Raw genomic sequence first — 17126 nt, forward strand, 5'->3', positions numbered from 1 at the left:
CAACAATCATAGAGGATGTAACAAGTGTATGCAAATATTTTGGGCAATGAAAGATAAAGTAACTTTGAACAGAAAATATTTTATAAGCATTCATTTTAAGGCTTCTGTTGTTGGTGCAGGGAATTTTGAAATAACCATTATCATTAGTGATGTTCTCACTCGATGGAGTTCGTAGTGAGAAGGCAGATCGAGTTGCCTGAGATGTGAAAGAGAGAGGAGGTGGCACAGGGCGATGTTAATAAAGTATCTCCCAATAAAATGTATTCTTTAGGTTTTGAAGAAAAAAAAAATGTATGCATTATTGAAATCTGTTTCCCCCCTCCCCTCTCGTGGTATTAGCTGGCTCACTGATAAAAAACAAAACAAAAAGAGTAACTGGTATATCTCATCCATCAAAGGTAAGTGCTTATTCATTAGACACCTATCAAAGATTTCAAGTGTACTTTTTAAAATATCTTCCTCTCCATCTAAAGTATTTGTCAGACACCAGTCATGATTCCTGGTTCAGCAATATTGTGACGAGGCACTAGAATTCAAAATTCACAAATGAATGTTGCTCAGCAACATTTACATTTGCTCTCTTGTGGTGCTTCAAGGAGTTCCGCCTCTAGGCCCATGTTCTAAACTTTGCCATTCTCTAAACAATTTGATTCATCTATGTATGATTCTCTTCGGTATAGTAAGCTTTCTAGATATCTCTCCAACGGGGACTTGCACCGAATATAGTGCAATAATTGGCTCTCACTCAGCGAGGGATGATTCTTAGACCGATAAATGACACAGTGACATTAGATTTCCGTGCACATAACGCCATCAAAAACAATAATGAGGTCGCATTGGTTCACTGTTAGGGTATCATTTTTTTTCTTTTTTAAAAATTTGATAGCATTTTGTGAGTTTCCAATATTTTCTGTAAAATTTAACAAATGGAATCATTAAACTACCTTCAACTTAATATTGAAATGATAATGAAAGGACTATGTTTATGCGATATTACTATTGATAGGTGTGTCCTGTCTATTTGCTAATGTATATCAGTGGATGTGATATGACGTTTTTTATCCTTTAATTTCGTTCATGTCAATTTTACTATATGGAAAATAGTTTTACACAATAACATAACATGATGTTCTAAAGATATCAATGACTGTTTTTAACGTCACTTCATAAGATTTCTTCCATCTTATAAAAGAAAAATATATAAATAAGGCATAAATCGTGCGTCAGGCAGGTGAACGAAAAATTATGAAACTCTGCCACCAGTTGTTTGGCCGACAGTACCTATTCATTAAAGGACATGGTACTCAAGAAGTGCAAGCCATGCTGGCCAAAGGCACGATAGAAGTCCTCTCTGACAGATCCCCGGCTTTCTGCAGCCGCATCTTTCTGGTGGAGAAAGCCTCAAGGGATTGGAGACCAGTCATAGACCTCTCTCCCATGAACCAATTCGTTCACCAGACTCGGTTCACGATGGAGACAGCACGATCAGTACTCCCCTCCATCAGGGAGAATGACTTCATGCTGATGGTGGATCTGAGGGATGTGCATTTCCAAATACCCATTCATCATTCCTCTCGTACCTTCGCTTTATCCTTTGGGAGACGGTGTTCCAGTTCAAAGTACTGTGCTTTGGACTTTCAACCACTCCCCAGGTGATCTCACCATGTTCATGAGAGTGTTCACCCTTGTCTTGCCATGGGCCCATTCGCAGGGGATACGTCTGTTGAGGTACCTCGACACTTAATTGGTTGATCCAGGTGAGTTCCCACACGCAGTTGCTTAAGGACAGGGGTCGACTTCTCGAATTTGCCTCTTTTCATTAGCTGCTGTACCTACTTTCTTCCTTTGAAGATTTGATCAGAAGCACTTTTTCCCCCTTAGTGATTCAGCATAAGTTTTATCTATGTTTGTAAGTCTTTACATCTTTATTAACATTGTCAATGTTTTCTAGAATTTCATCAATGTTGACCATTACGTCACTAGTTTTCTGATCCGAATCCTGAATCAACTTTGCTTATATCTCTGTGTTTGCTTTTATTTCTTCAAGTTTAACTTGAATGAGTTTTTTGTGTGTTCTTTTTTCAGGCCTCTTGCAATTATTAGAGAAGTACAATATGTTGTTACGCCAAAGTATGGGTGTGTATTTTTCCACAATACCTGCACATCTGTAGTGGAACCATGTATCATATATTTCGTAGCAAGTTCCTTCGTCATCAACTTCATTAGAGCAATGTCCGCAAGTTGCTGACTCTCGATTTGGATTGACTCATCCTTATCCAGTATTTTCTTTAGTGTTCCATCTCTATGTGCTGCTTCAATAATTGTGGGATAATGTTCGTATGATAGCTTGATCTTCCCTCTACTTTATTTAATTTCTACAGTATTTTTATCTTTTTCCTCCCTCTTCTTCGCACTTGTTATGAACATCGCCCAAGCTCGGCCCTTTCACGGAGCACTCTACAGACAAGTCCTACTCGCACAACCGCCACATACTACAAAAAATACTAAATTCCTTAAATGATCTCGTTGATTTTTTCAATGACCCAACTTGTGTACATCATATATACTTTTGAGAAAATAATCATTTCTCCGTGCGGAGCTCTTCCATAGTATAAGCTAACAGACTGTATATACTTACTGACCAACCTTACTGGGGACTATTATCTGGTAGTAGCATCTCAACGGGTAGCTGGTTTCTTGGCCAACCTTCTACAAAGGTCCTTCAAATTTACTCTGAATAAATTTGAAGGACTTTACCTACTACTACTGAATGGAAGAAAACTTTTTGACGTCAGGAAGGAATATAGATAACATGTAGAGGTTATAAATGTAGCTTCAAAGATTATGTCTAATGACATCACTCACGGTAATATAGAACAAGAAGAATCAAAAGTAACATGCTGCATAACATAAAAATGCAATGGATCAAAGCAGATGATGGAGTGATCTTTGGTCGCTTTTTGGAAGTAGTAGTAGCAATCACTATATATATATATATATATATATATATAATATATATATATACTATATATATATATATATATATAATATATATATAGTGGCCATTGAATGTGGCCTAGATATGAACAATGATAAAATCAGTACACTAGTACTATTTATAACTGATACGATATGGACGACATGGAAGACATACAGTACATTGTAGGAATAAGAATAAGAAAACATGAAATGATCTAGGTGTTACTGTAAATAACACAAAGATTGCTCCAGAGAGAGAGAGGAACCACGCCAGATGGCATATATGGTTAATTCAGTCATAAACAAGAGTTAGTAGAAAAACGACTTTTTCAACACGATGCCACATCACCAACATGTTGATGGGGCAGAGCCATTTCATTACGCAGCTCAGTGATGCACGAACATTCAGAGGGGGAGAATGTCCGCTCACCACCACCCGCCGAACCCGTTGAGTGGACAAGGACTAACACTGCATTTTATTGAATTACTAAAGGAACATCCATCTGTTGGGAACATCAACTGCAAACATTACAAGATGAGAAACATCAGGAGTGCAAGCTTGGAAACCATAAAATCAGAGTTGTCGAGTTTTGTAAACTGTACATTGCGGAATGAAGACATTACTAAAAAGCTGCACACCCTGAAGACACAATTCTACAGGGAAATTTCTGCAATCAAAGCATCACAGAAGTCTGGAGCTGGCACAGAAGATCTCTATACTCCGAAGTTATGGTGTTTTGATGAGCTGCGTTTCCTGTGATAAAAAAATATTTGTGTACTTTGTACCTATATTTGAACCTTAATTTCAAATAATCCTCCCTAAGGACATTATAGATGGCTTCACAGGTTTCGGGGATGATTAGACCGAGGCTCTGTTTTGAAATCCTGGATGAATATTGGAGGCTTGCATATGATCCTCCAGCTGCAAGAACGAGCTCCTGGTGATATGCTGTCTCGAAAGCTGGTGTCCTGCTTACAGATATATGGTTCAATTTTTTTTGCAACAATTTATAAAATGCAGGATTGGCATTCTTGTGTAATTTTCAAAGTCTGTTGGATTTTCGACTTGTGGCTCCAAAAATATTTAATTGAAGCTTCCTTCCCTTCAGAGGTCGCCGAGAAAGCCATTGCTTACACCACAAGGTTCTACGTTTCTTCCTCAGAAGTTTCTTTTTTGCAGCACACAGAGCAACTACACCCCACAGTATTCTCTCCTAGCAAAGTACATCATCGGCAGACATCCTGCCGTTGAAAGCTGAACTGCGAGAACAAGTGAGCAGTGTTGCAGTACAGTTTGGCCGCTATTAATTTTTTTCAACACCACTACTGCATCACGTAGCTGATACATGATGGCATAGTGTGCACCATGCTTTAGCAATGACAATGCTGTCACGGATGTAATACCTAAAGCTTAGTACACACATACACACACACACACACACACACACACACAATAAATAAATAAATAAGAAGTAAGTTAAATACAAAAACAAACAATTGTTTGCAGAACAATACTAAAAGAGCCAAAGTAGTACTCCACAAGTTGTGCTTTAAGATATAATAGCATCTTCATATCCCCTGTCGCTCAGGGGATATGAAGATACTATTCAATCTGAAGCCCAGGTTACCTTCGAGAGTAATGCCAATGAGATTACCTTAGACCAGTATATAAAGGAGTTAAAATTAAATCTAAACAAAACTGAATCACTTTAAGGAAATCGGTTAAAAAAAACATTCAGGAGAGCTGCACTGAAAACGCCAAACATGAGAGGGATTAAAGAGCGGAAGACTACATTCTAATGTCGAAAACCGTCCAAGAGTATTTCTTGCTTAACGCCCAGCGTGCAACAATTTTAGGAACAGATTTGGATGGATGCAGCAGCCGTATCACCAAGATACCGGCAAGATAACGGGTAACATCTTGCTATTCACACAGAATTTTCTTAAGACAACGAAAATTGTAAAAATTTATACATAAACAAAACCTATGATACCACTGAGAAAATATACAGAAATAACCACAACCAGAGGCAGAATAGAAGGGAGCCGTTTCAGAGAACAGATAAACAGGGCCCAAATTAAAGCAAAGCAGATGGCAAATATGGTTAATGCAGTCATCAATAAAAGCTGTAGCAGAGTCAAAATACGAAAACTGTATTGGAAAGGATCTGAGATGCCATCATTCATGTATGCCATGGAAGTCATGAAACTTGACAAGAAAACTATAAATGAATTTCAGAAGATAGACAATCAAGTATATAGAGCAAATTTGAAAGCGCCAAGTTACACAGCAAGTTGTGCGTTAAGATCTGAAATAGGGGCCTCTTCCTGCCACTCAAGAGATATCAAGAATAAACTATTCTACCTGAAACTTACACTGAAGCGTGGTGGAAATAGGCTCCTATATGAGATAACGATGGATCAGTATGAAAAAAAACCCTGGATAATGCAAGTAAAAGAATATATGAAAGAGCTAAACGTAAACTTAAGTAAAATTGAAGCAGTTAAAGACAAACAGTTAAGAGAAATAATAAACAATTGTGACAGAAAAACATGGCAGAAAGAAATTAATGAAAAGTCAGCGTAAAGAATATACAGAAAATATAAAGAAAACATAAGAGAAGAAATCTGGTATGACAACACTGAAAAAGCAATGCTGATCAGTAGGGCCAGACTAGGTATACTAGGATTAAATTATAGAAATAAGGTAAAAGGAGAAGATACAAAATGTTTATGCTGTGAGGAACAAAATGAAAATTTAGAACATTTTTTACTTTACTGTCCAACATACAATGAGATTAGAAATATATATAGTTTTATGCAGCAACCATATCAAGAAAATAAAGAGGAATTAGTAGCAAATATACTCTTATTAGTAGATCTACTGAGGGAGGAAGTGGGGAATAGGAAAGATTTTATAAAAGAAATGTGGTATTTCAGAGAGAAGAAACACAAACACAAACAAACGAATGAAACAACCAAGTGAGCCGTTTCAAAGACATATCCCACCTACTACTACTAATAATCCACAAGTGCTATTACAATTTACAAATGAATTTAGGGAGAATTGGTTTTTCTTGTGGCCACAAAGTCGTCAGCCTTAGCAAGGGGAACCGGATCATTCATTTGCGAATTTCAAAGCAGGTAAATGATTGCCAGTCAAGCTCAGGCTTAGCTGTGTAAATTGTGTTGGTTTTAACTAGATACTAGGTAGTACTAGTAGGTAGGTACCTAGCCTAGGTAGTAGGCTAGGTACCTTACTCTAGGTATACTACTACTAGGCTATTTACCTGGCTATACTGTGTTTTTTTTCATCTGTCCATCCGCCTGTGGTGTTTTTGTTTGGTAACACTGCGTCCCGGGCTTTAGATACTAGTTACGCTATTTTGTAAGTTTTAGGTAAATAAAAAGGCCTATCTTGGTGTACATTGGAAACTGAAAAGTGTTTTTAATAGGGTAAAACACCACGGCAGGCCAACCCTCATCACGGTGGACGGGTCTTATTACACTCGATATTTAATTGGTGAAACAAGAATACAATTGCAACTCTAAGCATACCATTTAAAAGACTGAAGTTTCGTCAACATAATGTGATATATGAAATCCCCATACGAACTAAAATAAGCATGTGAGCTCTTCGTAAAATATGTTTTCAAGGCAGTTTTGAAATCCAATATGGCGGCTACATTTTGCATGGAAGGTTCTGATCAGTGACGGCCACCATCTTTCCCCAGCCTTCCCAGCACTCATTTGAACAATGTTAGCGTATATAGTAACGTTTATTGATCTTACTCAAGATTGCAGTTGTAATCAGCACAATAAAAACCACATTTTGCTTGCCATATATTAGTGAAAGTATGAAACTTTGTTATTCCCGTTGGTTTTTTATGGTTTGAACTGAATTCATTCTTACCTTGTAATCGTCGGTTTTTATCCTTACTGCCATCACAACTGAAACTCCACAGTGCTTATTGATTGTTATTATACACCATTTTGGTCTCAGTTCACTCCACATTGCACTTTAAACCCGTTGTTGTTGCTGGTTCCTAAGCGTGCGCGCCACAAACACAGTTACGAACAGCAGACGACGAAACTGGAAGTTTATCCCTAAATTGTTTACTTTACTCGTTATTTAGTTTAAATTTACTTTGTTATTTAAAATTTTAATTTAATTCATGTATATTATCCCTTTTTTACAACCAAATTACCCTGAAAAAATTACAGATATTTCTAAAGTAGATACAATCAAATTTTTCTAACGTTTTCGTCATCTGGCCGCCGAAAACCATAGAGGAACGATTACGGATAAGTGAATTATATACATTTTTTTTTTTTTTTTGTGCTTTTTTTTTTTTTTTTGCTAGCACTTTTCATAGATTTCAGTCTATATTAGTATTTTTGAATTTCTCTAATAACCGTATGCCAGAAATAAATGTAACCTTTAATGTTTGCATGCTAAGAATGGCAAAATCATCGTTGCACATTAGTGGAGGCTTCACACATACGCTGTTTTCATTATTATAAACAGTTTCCATGAATTCTAGTTGTCATAGTAATGCAATAATGATAAAATTGCTTTAATGATTTATGTATATATACTTCCAATACATAGCCTAATTTTCACCAATTTTAACGTGTGTGTAGTCTTATACCCAGTTTGGAGGGTCAACACATACCGAATGGCAACAGAGAGAGAGAGAGAGAGAGATAGAGAGAGAGAGAGAGAGAGAGAGAGAGAAAGGAAGCGAAGGAACGAAGGAAAGGGGTGGTGGCGGTGGAGGGGGGGGGGGGGTGGGGGGTGGGGGGAGAGGGTAGGTGGAGCTTTATACGCGTGTTCGTATCCATTCTCTTGCATAATGGAGTTTTTGTCTCTTGGTACAGGACAAGTGTCGTTATTCTTACGATTAGTGATTCACGATACCCTTATAAATTACGGCACTGGGTGTAATGCACTATAAGCAAATCTCGTTCTGATACGAGTGTTCGTTACAGAAATAGGTATTGCCCAAAACGTGCTTGCACGGTCTCTGAAACCCATAGTAGGTATGCTGCTTTAGTTGTCAATCAAGTTTTTTGTAATCAAGTATTTTTTACAAGCTAACTATTGAATAAATTTGTATTTTTCTCAATCAAAACATATGCCCCTCAATGCTAACTTTCCTCTTTTAACGACTTTCTGGTCATTGCAAATTCGGCCCCATGATATCTTATGGTGCGAAAACAGAGGCGCATCGACCGAAAAAACGATTGCGTCACACTACAGCGATAATCCGTCAGTAAAACATCTTCATATGTCCAAAAAGTAAATAATGAAGATATATATGCGCATTACAATTATACCAATTACATGAAGAGCTGATAATCTGCATGAATAACTGGTAAACTGTTCTGCAAGAAAGTTGAGTAAAGCAATTATTTACAATAGGTACGAAAGTCAGATGTCGTGACGTCATAATAACGGACTTAAACAAACGTTCTAATTCCAAAAAATAATTACTTAAATTTGAGTCAGAAATCGAGTTACTTTTCAATAACGAATATTTTCAAATTAATCCTCATAAATATGTAAAATATTGATGTTTGTACTATTTATTTAAAAAATTATCGTCTTCTTCTACAAAACAGTTGTTTACTCGGTGAGGAAAATTTTTCCGTTTGTTGTGATAAAAGTGCCCCAGCGTCTGTGGGCACAAGTGGTTTGCGGGTTTATCACAGGAAATGGTTAGTTTATTGACACAAGCGACTCCGTAAACATCGAGATGGCGTCAATCTTCTAAATACCTCGAGTTGTAAGTAAAAATGTTGAACGCGTTTTGGTGAGATTTGCACTACGTTTGAGACCGTTTTCAGTACCCTCTGTTTAAATCTTAAAATTTGGCCTTAATTTCTAACTTTGGAGAAAACTACTTACTTCGAAGGAGAGTAGAGGTCTTTAGCTCCGTTCTCACCAACAAAAACAAAAGTCGCGACTGATCCCATCTCCGGTGTCAGGACGCGTTATAATGTACTTTTTCGGAGGGTGGCAAGCGTTGATTGTAGGTGGTCTGTTTGGCCTGCCGTGGTGATTTACCCTAATTTACTGTATGCGAATTACACTGTTAATATTCGAAATAGGATATTATTATAATCGTTGAATGTAAGCTGAATGTAACTATCTAAAGCCCGGGCCGCACTGTTGCCATTCAAAAACACCACAGGCGGATGGACAGATGAAAAAAAAACAGAGTATAGGTATACATTACATTGATTTTCAGTTTTGATATATTTGCCTTTTTATATTGAATTTTAATATTGGTAGATCTAAGGTACTTATCCGCATTGGCCTAGACTATGGCAGTTGCGGTTTTTCTATGCAGTTTTACCAACTGAACAAGAATTGTAAGTAATATTCATTCGGACGACTGTAATTAACCCCCTAAAGGCCAGTACTAAACACAGTGAAATACATTGGATGCCCCAATCCCTAGTGGATGTCGTATCCGCGGTTACGTTCCTTGCAGTCCGTGCGGACTGCTTCTGTAGAAACAGGGTAAAAAACCGCATGGTACAGGAATGGACCATGTACGATCAACGTGAACAATTCCAAAAAAAGTACATTATTACGCGTCCTGACACCGGAGATGGGCATCAGTCGCGACTTGCTGTTGGTGAGAAACGGAGCTAAAGACCTCTACTCTCCTTTCGAAGTAAGTATTTCCTCCAAAGTTAGAAATTAAGGCCAAATTTTAAGATTTAAATAGAGGGTAGTGAAAAGGGTGTCCACAGCAGTGGAAATCTCACCAAAATGCGTTCAACATTTTTACTTACAACTCGAAATATTTAGAAGATTGACGCCATCTCGATGTTTACAGCGTCGCTTGTGTCAATAAACTAACCATTTCCTGTGATAAATCCGCACACCACTTGTACCCACAGACGCTGGGGCACTTTCATCACAACAATCGGTCCCTCACCGGCTTGTTTGTTTGTAAACAACTGTTTTGGTAGAAGAAGACGACGAAGCATGCACTTCAATAATTTTTTTAAATAAATAGTAAAACATCAATATTTTACATATTTATGAGGATTAATTTGAAAATATTCGTTATTGAAAAAGTAACTTGATTCTGACTCAAATTTAAGTAATTATTTTTTGGAATTAGAACGTTTGTTTAAGTCCTGTATAATGACGTCACGACATCTTGGCTTTCGTACCTATTGTAAATAATCGCTTTACTCAACTTTCTTGCAGAACAGTTTACCAGTTACTATTCATGCAGATTATCAGCTATTCATGTAATTGTTGTAATCGTAATGCGCATATATATCTTTATTATTTACTTTTTGGATATATGAAGATGTTTTACTGCTGGATTACCGCCGTAGTGTGACGCAATCGTTTTCGGTCCCTGGGCCTCTGTTTTCACACCATAAGAAATTATGGGGCCGAATTTGCAATGACCAGAAAGTCGTTAAAAGAGGAAAGTTAGCATTGAGGGGCATATGTTTTGATTGAGAAAAATACAAATTTATTCAATAGCTAGCTTGTAAAAAATACTTTATTACAAAAAACTTGATTGAATACTTAGCAGCATACCTACTATGGGTTTCAGCAACAGTGTAAGCACGTTTTTGGGCAATACCTATTTCTGTAATGAACACTCGTATCAGAACGGGATTTTGCTATAGTGCATTACACCCAGTGCCGTAATTTATAAGGGTATCGTGAATCACTAATCGTAAAGAATAACGACACTTGTCCTTGACAAACCAAGAGACAAAAACTCCATTATGCAGAAATGGATACGAACACGCATAAAAAGCTCCACCTCCGCCCACCCTCTCCCCCCCCCTTTCCTTCTTCATTCCCTTGCCTTCCTTTCTCTCTCTCTCTCTCTCTCTGTTGCCATTCAGTATGTGTTGACCCTCCAAACTGGTATAAGACTACACACAAAACGTTTGAAATTGGTGAAATTAGGTTATGTATTGGAAGTATATATACATAAATATTAAAGCAATTTTATCATTATTGCATTACTATGACAACTAGAATTCATGGAAACAGTTTATAAAAATGAATCGGCGTATGTGTGAAGCCTCCACTAATGTGGCAACGATGATTTTGCCATTCTTAGCATGCAAACATTAAAGGTTACATTGTTCCGATACGTAATACAAACCATCGGTCCTTTAACAATAGGAAGTAGCTAGCGGCAGCTGGAACGGTCGTAAGCTTCGAACAAGGGGAGAACGGAAGGTAGTTAACTTCTTGTCCGACAGTCGCGCGCCGCGCGACTGGGAGGTCAAACATCTTTTGCTTTCGGCCGCGGGTGTGAAGGACGTGTTCGTCATCGCTCTCTGCCCGCTTCATCGTCGTATGCTTTGTTTATATTGTGTTTTCTACATGGTTGTTTGTTTTGACTTGAAAATGAAACTGTAAGTCACTGTTTTCATTTTCATTACTTCATTCCTAGAAACCAACATGGAGTTATCGCCGTAGATGCGGCGATTTTCCTCTCTTTTCATGAATTGAACCCTTGAATTATGTCTCGGTTGCCGAGGGCGGGCGCGCTCGCGCCGAGTCATGTATTTTGGGCGAAAGTGTGTAATTGAAAAATGTAAGTACTCTTTTCATTATATTTTTGCCCTGGTGCTTCGTTACCGAGAGTGTGATTGCGCTCGCACGAGCCTTTTAATTTTGTATAATAGAATGCAATGAAAGTGGATTCGCAATTGCATTTTGTTTCTTTTCATTTTCATTTATTTATTTGCATGAAATTTAAATTTGGATTCAATTTTCGTTCTTACCCGGGAATTGATCCTTACGATTTTTTTATGTGAAAATGAAATCGCAAGTGCAGTATTTCTGTTTCATTTTCATATATATTTTATGATAGCATCATATTATTGGATCAAGTTTCTCCGTTCTTACCCGGGAATTGATCTTTTCCCCTTTAAGTTCTATGAAGTGAATCGCAAGGGCAGTATTCTGTTTCATTTTCATATTACTTTTCACTGCTGTGCGGGGGTAGGGGAAGCGGAAGGTCTGCCAGGAAGTCGTCGGAAAGCTCTCCCGCGACTCCCTTGGTATCCGATTCTTCTTTCTTCCTTCCTGCCCCCCGCTCAGCTTTCTTCGTTGTATTTTGTATTTGCGGTCTTCCTTGCGTTCGGGGTGGGGCATGTCTTCCCCCCGTGCGTGAGGGAACCCCTCTTACTAATCTATCTATGTTTACCGCAGGTGCTACAAAATCCGTGGGAGACGACACCTTGGAACCGGTGGACCGGGACCAACGCGGAGGCAGGGCGTGCCTAGCATCCACGGGCTGCTGCAGCGTCTAGCGAGGTCTGGGCGGTCCTCCACTACTACCACGGCCGCTTATGCTGCTCCCCCCCTCCTGGTCTACACTCCCCATGCTGTGTCGATGAACGCCGTCTGCCGCTACTAGGGCCGCAGCCGTACCGAGGTGGGGTTGCCGCCGCCGCCTGTTTTCTTCGTGTTGCCTGCCCCAGACTTCCGCTGTTCCAGCAGCTCGCCCCTGGACCGGCCGCCAGGACCCAGGTTCCGCTGGGCGTTTGCCGATGATTCTACGAGGCATCGCTGGGCCTGCCGTACCTGCCGCTGATGTGATTCCCGCTGTTGGCTTGGCTGTCCCTTCTGGGTCTACCGCTGCCGCTGTTCCTCGCCGCTCCTGAGCTGGTTGCTGTTCCTGTCGCTCCTGGTTCCTGTGCCTGTCCCATGCTGGTCCTGCCCACGGTGTGTCTTCCCCCAGTCCCAGGTCCTTCCGGACAGGTGCAGTTCGGGCCGTGTTGCTTCGGCAATAGCCCCGGCTTCCCGGCCTGGATGGAGGACCTGACGACTGTCCCCTGCGTGAGCTGACGAGGAAGAGGAGAAGAGGAAGCTGTCATCTTCATCTTCATCGTCTGCTGCTGCCTCTTCCCCTTCGACTTCTAAGGCCCATAAGCCAAAGAAGAAGAAGGCTGCCTTCCCCCCTAAGAAGGTCTCCTTCGGGAACTTCTAGGGCCCGTCCCACCCCGGTGGGACGGGGGGTGGTTCCTTCTGCTGGTCCTCCTGCTCCTTCGGGAGCGGGGCCCGTCTCCCCTTCCGTAAGGAAGAGATAGACGGGGACCAGAGGAGTATCGGTTAGCTCTGGTACTTCCTCGCCTGGTGCTAGCGGCGATGCCGCTACGCCAGGTTCCGGCTCGGTCTCTCGTTCGCGAGAGATCCCGAGTGTACGTTCTCCCCTCGGTGAGACCGTGCAGCCAAGTTTCGGCGCCAGAGTTCGCTGGCGCCAAGACTCGGCACGGAGCAGGAAGGCTGGTGAGAGACGCTCAGGTGACTCTTGCCAGGCCAGCGGCCGCTCTTGCAGCAGACCAGCTGGTAACCCCAAGGTTTTCCCCCCCCCCCCTAGAAGGCTCCTTCGGGACCTTCTAAGGGCCCGTCTCGCTCCGGCGATTTCGGGGAGCTCTTCTGCTGGTCCTCCTCTGCTCCCTCGGGAACAGGGCCCGTCTTTTCTTCTACCAAGGAGAAGAAGACGGTGACCAGAGGAGTACCAGCTTCGGCTGGCACTTCCTCGCCTGGTTCTAAGCGGTTCTGCCGCCTAAACCAGGATCCGCCTCGGCTTCTCGTTAGCGAGAAGTACCGAGTGGACGGTCTCCCGCGGGCGGGAGACCGTCCAGCCAAAGTCTTGACACTCGAGCTCGCTCGCCGCCAACCAAGACCGAAGCGCGGAGCAGAAGACTGGCGAGTGTCGTGCAGACGACTCTCGCTATGGCCAGTGGACGCTCTCGCAGCAGGACCAGCTGGCTGCTCGGGTTGACGTGACGGTCGCTGACCAGCCACGGGTTGAGGCGAGGAAGGGGCCCCTCCCCGCGGTCGTCGGTACCAGCCACGGCTGGTACCAGCGGCTCGACGCGCCGAGAGGACGCTCGCCGGTCTCACCGCGACAACGAGCCTAGCAGGTCACCTGATGTCCGCTCCCATCGGGACCGGGCGGAGACGGTAACCATGCAACAGCTCGCCTGACGCTAGAGATCAGCGTCGACGTTCTCAGCCGAGCCTCTCGCCCCAGGCGAGCGGGCAAGGCTAGGCCTGCTGCTCGATCGCCACTCGCGGGTGGTGGACGATCAGCAGCAGCCCTCCAAGCACGCTGGTTCCTGCCAGCGAGCTAGGGGGGAGCGTCAGGTCTGCCTCTCCTGTACCTTCAACCTCCTCGGGCTACACCGGGAGGAGCGAGGTGGACCTATGAGTGATCGCGAGAGGTGCGCCGCTCGCGATCCCGCTATGACGCCGTATGGACCAGGCACGGTTTTCTAGGACCAACCATGGACATACGCGCAAGTATCTGGAGGCGACCGTCAGGGGTCTGCCGCTGTTCCTCCTTCTGAAGGAGGAGTATCTCGGGATCTGTTCTTGTTGGAGGGACTGGACGGTCCTACTCCGCAAGACACGGTTACTCCCGAGATACAGAGGAATTTGCAGAAGTCATTAAGCTGATTCGTCAGCATAATGACCTTGCGGAAGGATTGCCGCTCCCACCAGCAGAGCCCACGTCTCTGCTCGAGTCGTTTTGGGGCCCGCCCAGAGGGAACCCAAACCGACGGTGGGTCTGCTGCGATCGGAACTTGCCGCTTCTGTCTCGAACCAGAGTCTCTCGTCTCCGGACAAGAAGGCTCTCTCAGTTCTGGCCGGTCGATCAAGCTACTTCCACCTCCTCTACTGCGACAGCGGCGTTTCTACGTGTCTTCGGACACCGTATTTGAATACTCCTTCGGTCCTCCTGAGAGGTTTCGACCTCGACGAGGACTGGAATGAGTCGAGGACGGTATCGGCTCTCTCCTGTCAGGTGTCGATCAGCCCCACCCAGACGACGTCACAGTGGCGGCAGACCCTTACCTACAGTGAGTTCGTTTCGTAACCCTCCGCGGGAAAACGTTTTCTCCTGACGATACGTTTTCCCAGACTCTGAGAGGCCATCGCTGCAAGGCGATGGCTGTTCCTACTCTCTCCAACTGCTAGTTCCACTGGGAAGGAGGCGAGCGAGTATCCAACCCTTCCATTCCCCCATTCCCTCTCTCCTTACGGTTACGAGGGAAAGGGGAGGGATCCTACAGAGATTTCTCTGTAGGATCCCCACGTTCGGGACTGCGCTACCGGGGGGGGGGGGACCTTCGGGTCCTACCTGACGTAAGCCCCGGTCGTTGAGGAGGAATCCTGCCCCATTCTCGATTTCTACGGGAATCGAGAGGACCACCAGCCGATATCGTTTGACGAATTCGGTGGGGGTTTCGCAGACTGCTTAGAATTCTACGGAATTTGTTCTAACGCATTCAGTGTTCGAGTTTTACGATCTCCAAACACTTACGCGAGACCACGGTCCAAAGTGAGCGAGACGAGAATCCCCGATATACACGATAATCGGGCGGGAACCTCGCTATGCTCGAATTCCTGGAATTTCTAGCATTGGGAAGAAGACTGCTGCTGAAGAAACTATCTCACAGTAGGCGACCAACCTGGACTAGAGAAGATCGGACGGGAATATCCAGTTTGGCTTGAACTATCGTCTTAGTATTCTGTTCACCATTGAAGCTTTCCTTCGAGGAAGACTTCTCCTTCACTCTCTTTGATAGAGATCGAAGATGGTCGATCTCCAATCCTTATTTTGTTTTCTTGAAGGAAAGAATTTAGGATGGAGATCGTTGTTCAGAATCCTACAAATATACTACGTATATTAACCTCGAGACATGATTCTACTAAGCAGTTGAATTGTCCGAGGGGTAGGCGCATATCCTAGTTAATCTACGGATTGCGACTTATAAGAGAAGTATTCTAATTGAACTGCAACTCGGGGTTGCCTGCAACCTCCAGGAGTTTTCAGTTTCAATTTTATATCTTATGGTTTTGTCACGACAACACCATTTCAACTTTTATATTTACCGAAATTCGTTTCGCCTAAATATAATTGCTCGAGCATATCTTTTATGCTCGGTAGTTCTAGCCGAACGCATTCCTTCGTGGAATAATGGATTACCTGGCAACTCAGGATGACGAGTCAGCGAGAGCTCAGGCTCAACTACTGCGTATTGAAACTGCCTGATAGCAGCTCAGTATCAGCTGGGCCTCATCGATATGCACGGTCATGTATGTCTCTCTCTGCCCTGCTTTGATTGACTACCGAACCGTATCTCTGCCCAACAATCATGGACTTAGGTCTCTGATTAACGGGGATTCTCGCAATAATGAAGGACATCTACTGCTGTGACGCTAGATTCCATCGCCTTCGACATTGCGAGAATTTTCAACAGAGATATCTCTTGGACTCTTTCATCTTTCTGTTTACCGCACGGTAACAGAAGTCTGTACAAGTCTCCCGCTGCATCGCACTGCGATAATGCGAATGATTTTGCAGACATCTGAGTTTGTCTTCAAAATATCTCTTATTCGTAGGTGTACAATTGTTCATTGTTCAACCGAACAATTACGAGATGTGTCAGAAGACATCGCCTACTCTCCGACCTGACAGCTCTACTTCCAAATGTTCAGCCCATGAGAAGCAGTTCTTCAGGCGGCTTTCCCCTGTGTTTTCATTACTGAAGAACGCCCCGCTTTCATTGCAACTACGACTTCTCACCGGACAGCAATGAAATAGCGGTTAGCGTTTTTCAGTCATTTGTAAGCACAGGTTATGAATCTGAGAATCCTTCTCTCGATTCATCTGTGAAGACGTAGGTTGCATTCAATATTCTACCTTCGTCTTCAACGGTACATAGTGTTGTTTCTCCTTAGCTGAGATTCAACCAACCATGAGATGTTTTACCTTCAGGGACCTCGGTCTCTAGAAGGCAATTGACTTTCGCCTGTTGGGCACATGCCTTAAGAGAATCATCACCTCGCTGTCCGGCATTGGTGACAAACAAATACATTATTTGTTTGGTCTCTCGGCATAACCCTTTAAAGGCGAAGGTCACGTGACTTACTCGGATGCTTTGACAACTTGCCTCCTACCGAACGCAGTCAGTCGGCAAGCTGTCAGAGCGGTAGCCGAGTCAGTTACGAAACTACGCTGTTGACTTAGTTCGGTTGTTACAGAGCAATCATTACTTCGTTTTAATAGCTTGTCACAGTACCCATACCATTGACACCCACATGGAGTGTCGGTGTCCTATCCACT

This window comes from Macrobrachium nipponense, chromosome 8 (genome assembly GCF_015104395.2).
Source record: "Macrobrachium nipponense isolate FS-2020 chromosome 8, ASM1510439v2, whole genome shotgun sequence".
Lineage (NCBI taxonomy): Eukaryota > Metazoa > Arthropoda > Malacostraca > Decapoda > Palaemonidae > Macrobrachium > Macrobrachium nipponense.